This window comes from Pyxicephalus adspersus, chromosome 3, assembly GCF_032062135.1.
Source record: "Pyxicephalus adspersus chromosome 3, UCB_Pads_2.0, whole genome shotgun sequence".
Lineage (NCBI taxonomy): Eukaryota > Metazoa > Chordata > Amphibia > Anura > Pyxicephalidae > Pyxicephalus > Pyxicephalus adspersus.
Window position 1 is genome coordinate 20,018,549 of NC_092860.1, and position 5,495 is coordinate 20,024,043.

The following is a 5,495-nucleotide window of genomic DNA, read 5'->3' on the forward strand; positions in this document are numbered from 1 at the left end:
GCGAGTAGCAACGTGCCTTAGCGTATAGGCCACACCTCTCGGTGCACCCTGGATTACATACGCCTGTCATTTACACTCTGCATTACTTTCTCCTGACCCCTGCTCTCTGTCTATGTTGGGGCATATGTAAAATAATAGTTTCACTTTTTAAACCTATTCTTTGTTCTAAAGTTTCTGTAAACATTCATATGTCCTGCATTAATTTAGTCTATATGTGTGCATGAATTGTGGCGTATATGTGCCATGTATAAAATAAGTAGCACTACATTTAATTAACCCAGGGTAATTTGAACCATTTGTTTGCACAATTTGGCTAGACCCACAATTCACTACAGTATGCATGCTAAAATTCTTCAATTGTTCAACATGACTTGGGATGGGGAGAGAAATAATTTTCAATTTCTGCTCCATAAGTGGGGAAAAGTGGGAAGGGTGGCCTATTCACATCATAGGGATCACTGCAAGTAACCCAGTCCCCCCGAAATGCCTCATTAGTACCAAATAAACTATATACAGATAAGTATGGAAATATGGAACTGTCAAGGATAAGGGTGGGATTAAATTTGGTCAGAGTAGGGAGTGGGGAGTAAAATAAAGTTTTAGGGAAAGTACACATATACATATTAAGGTATACATAATAAAATATATATTGGTTTATAGTTGTTTTTTTCACATCCCCTCCAAGCAAGCAGTCAAAACAGAAGGTATACCTCTTCCCTTCTCTATCCAGAACCAAAAGCATTGCTGGAGATAAAACCTGTGCAGTCATCTGAATATTTGATTAGCACAGACAGATGTTCTGTGATCTTACAGCTTCTTTTAGAATCTTCCCCTCTAGTGGTGAAAAATAGCATTGCATTTGTTTCAGATCTGCCTCTCAACAAGATTATATGCTTTTTAACACCTATATTTCTAAAAAAAAACCTTGAAAATGAAGGTATGCAATACATTTTCCCCTACTAATAGTATGCTCTGTTTGTCCTAACTACAAGGCCCTTTCATTATAACTGAAAGTAATAATAAGGCTCATTTTTTGCAGGTATTGCAGTGTGATTTTGTCTAGGAGCGTCTTAAAACCCACTTTGTTGCTGTGCAGAACAACTTCATTGCTAAGTAAAATCAAAACTACCTGCAAATTCCACTGGACTCCAAGCAGTTGAAATAGGGTGCCTCGTGATGTTGGTAAAAGTAAGGTAAATAGTAAATACAGAAGAGTTTATTTAACAATTTTGATAACGTTGATGGCGTGGGGAGACAAGGAAAAACAAAATATAAGGGGATTAAATGTCAGCTTTAAAGCAGAACTAAACCCTATTTATACTTACCTGTCCGCATACCATCTTCATCCTTTTTATCTTTCTTGTTTCAATTCAAGACCATTTTGATTGGCCATGCCAAGATGTAGTAGCTTCCGCTCAGGGGAACCCGGGATGTCCCGGGTGCCTGTGTGAGAGTAACATCATCCAATTAGGATAGCCGAACATCAGAATGAGGAAAAGATGAAGGAAGAAGATGGAGGTGACTGTGAATAAACAAGGACCGGTGAGTATCCACTGGGTTTAGTTCTGCTTTTAGCTTTGTACAAATGTCACAAGGTTTACACCCAAGATGATAGCCTGTGTACAGTGCTTCCCAATGTCATTCATCAGTCTGCCCTGACTCATCCTCCCCTCTCCATGGAACAGAACGGTGCCATGTGAACAGTGCTCTTTCATTCATCTGTCACTGGAATGGGTCACAAAATATAATTTCCAATAGATAAGACATCTGTACGAAGTTTTATTCCCTATGCTGTAGACAAGAAGATAGTGGCTGAGTAGCTTTAACAAAAGTCAATGAGCAGATCGGGGCAGAGCAGACAACAACACTAGACCCCATTTATTTCTGTCAGATTCGGCTTTCTCTATAATTATACTTTGGAAACCTGAAAACGTTTCAGTATTTTAGTAAAATGCCCAATTTTAATATATTTAACATTTGTCATTAATCCAGCAGGAAGGATGAGATCGCTTAGGATAAGTAACCAGAAAAATAAATAAATTGCAGTATTGTGGTAACTAAAGGTTTGTTTGGTAATGATCAATGAAATCATCTGTACATATCACATACAGTAGGTTGGCTGCAGGTCTGAAATGCTGAGTTTTTCCTTGAAAATTTTGTACCATGGACAGCTACAAGTAACTGAATAAAAACTCCAGGTCTATGCCTCTATAGTGGTTTTCATATTATTTTCCTTCAAAGTTTATCTACAATAACAACTCATAGCTTATCTATATTTTTATTGTAATGTCAACTGATAATTGTTTCTTCCAGCTGCCTGGCTTATCTGTAGTCTTCAGCAAGAGGCAGAAAAGTAGATGTGATGCAGGGCTCCCTTACACCTTAGAGCTGTACACTTATTTATAATAACGCATTAATCCCCGGCTGAACTGGCACACTTAACACTGAAGTCAACCTGCACTGATCCTTATTCTTTCTGAAGTAGCACCAGACTAGATGCTCCATGGTGCCAAGAAGGTTGGTTTTAGAATATACCCCCTATGGAGCCATCTTGGACTCAATCTGGATTTATGGCATGAACCCAAGTCAATATCATAGCCATACTTCGGTTAAATAAGCAGCTGAAAACATAAATAGAATCTGTTTTATTTAATTGGACTTGAATTTCTATTGGTCCAGTCCTAAGATTTTCATTCTTCTAGCATATGAAACAGTCCTGTAAGGCAGTGCTTAGTGTCAAGTTAGGCAGAAGTTGAAGGCTCTATTGACAAACTGTGATTAAATCCAAGAACAAGTACAACATGATACCTACATTTCATTTAACTTTTCTTTTTTTTAGGATAGGTTTGTCTAAATACCAATGTAAATGTAACAAAATATTATATTGTTTTATTAGCTGGCAATGATAGAAGGAATGGCATATGTCATACTTACTTGTTCCTCACTAATGCACAGGCTTCACTCTTCTGCGCATGCTTTCAGTTCTGTTGCTGGGCATGCCTCTGTTTCCAAGCTTCATCAACTCCGTCCAATCCGCTAGCCAATCAAGAAATAGCCTGTTGATCAGCCCTGGCCATGTAGCTAGCTCACAGACTCCATTTTGTGTTCATGCAACGTGTCTGGAGCCCCTAGTTATGTGAGCTAGTTCCTGTTCACCTGTGGCTAAATTCAGTGTTTCCTCTGTCCAGCTCCTGCGTTAACCCCTCGTTGTCTAGTCTGTTGGTTCCCAGTCTACTTCCCTGTGCTGTTCCAGTGTCCCTGTCAGTCTGTGGATATCCCTGAGTCTCCTGAGCCTTCTGTTGCTTCTAGTGTCTCCTATGTTCCCTGTGCCCGCACTGGTAACTTAATATTACACCTGGCCTAATTATAGCTTTATAAAATGTTATCTTCAAATACTGACATAAGTATTAGGTGTACTTCATTCATTTAACTTTCTATTAATTATTTCTGCTTTTGTTTCATGCTTAACTTGTCTCTGTAATAGATGGATCTAACTAAAAACACACCTTGCTTGTTTTGCTTGACATTGTGGTCACAGATCAATACTTAATTGATTGTTAGAAAATCACTTTTTTAATTGATTTAATGTTATAGTCAATAATGTATAATCAATTGTCTAGCCAATCCCAAATATCACCTAGGGATCTAGTTATAAAGCAGTGAGTCTGACATTCCCTGAAACATTCCCTGGTAGAGAATTAATCATTGCCTTTGAAACAGATAGACCTTCACTAGGGAATGTTTCATAGAATGTCAGATTCACTGCTTTACAAATAGACCCCATGGTGTATGGCTGGAATTAGTCACCGACCTCAAACAAACGTGTAGCAGGTAAAGTCACTACTTCTGGTTTGTAAATTCTTCTAGGGCAGTATACCAATATAGAGTTAAAGCAACAATAAATGTTAGAAGGGCAGAAAAGCAATGGAAGCTTACATTTTCCTTTCGTTATCTCTATTGTCATTCCTTTTTATCTCTTTACCATTTCATTGCAATATCGTTACATACTGTGCTACTTATGTTGAACACACACTCTCTTTACTGATATGTATATATATGTTACAATCTGAATGTATATTCTCATTTAGATCTCCCATAATGATGCTGTACAAGGGGATGCTTGTTTGGATACAAATGTATTAATTTGCTCTCTGAAGAGTTTCTTTTTACATTTTTTAATAAATGAATCCTGTTTTGCTGTCTAGTGCAGGGGTGTCAAACTCTGGCCTGTGGGCCAAATCTGGTCCAGCATGTCCTTTTTTTTGGCCCCCAAAAGAATTCTTAATTTGAATTGCAGCTGGCCCGCTGCTACTGCAATCCGTAGTAACGGCTGGCCAGCTGCAATTAATATTAAGCTGCTGTTCTATAGACACGAGTACAATGCCACTACTACAATACCCAACATCACTCACGTCTCTGGACCAGCGGTCTCTCTGCCTATGCGTGGCCCCCCATTTTATAGATGCAAGTGATGCCGGGAATTGAAGTAGTGGCATCACTTGTGTCTATCACTGAAGTAGTGGCATCACTCAGCAGCCTATGCTTGGACCCCACGGAGTATATACTGACAGGTAAGCTCAATGATCAGGAATTATCAGGATTATTATTATCAGGAATTATCAAAGAGCTATTGCTATATTAATTGTTTAACTGTGCTACAGAATGCAATGTGAAACCAAATGAATGCACCAATTCATTAGCTTTCACATTGCATTCTCTGGCAAAGTAAAACAGTTACCGGTAATCTCAATAAGAAGAAACAAGAACACATGAGAAGAGCATGCAGTAATATGGAGTGGATTGATTTAAATTTAGATCAATCCACTGCATATTAATGCATGCTCTTCTCATGTGTTCATGTTTCTCCGTATTGAGAATAATGTTTTTTTCAATAAATTTCAAGTTTGGCCCATGACTTGGTCTAAGTTTTTAATTTTGGCCCTCTGTGTATTTGAGTTTGACACCCCTGGTCCAGTGCTTACGCATGTTTTTATTCTTTTGTTCCATTGCCTTTTTATACTTTCTCATCAGGGCCACAAGCAGGGAGTAAATGAAGGGTATCAATCAATCAAAATAATCTGATGTTTGCAATTCTAGAACTTTTAAACATGGAGGATGGGGGCTCAGAAATTTTACCTAGTATGGGGCCCGGAAATTTCTGATACCTGCCTTGCTCCTTATTACACCAATCTTTTTTCCTTTAGAAAGTCTGAAAACCAAAAAGTCCTTCTGCATATTCTGTTATCACTTCCTTATTTCTTTTCTTTAGCTACATTTTCAATTTTTTTCCAATTTTTTTTTTATATTTCTGCTTTTTACTTCCATCAGTATATAGTGTATGAACATCAAACTTCTGTCCTTTCTCGTCTTCCCTTATCTTCATACATGACATATTTTGTCTTTAATTGCTAAGTATCATACAGCAGACTGAATCACAATCTACCTCTCCCGTCTCGGACATCAGTTATATCTGTTCCCTGTCTTCTATCTTAATA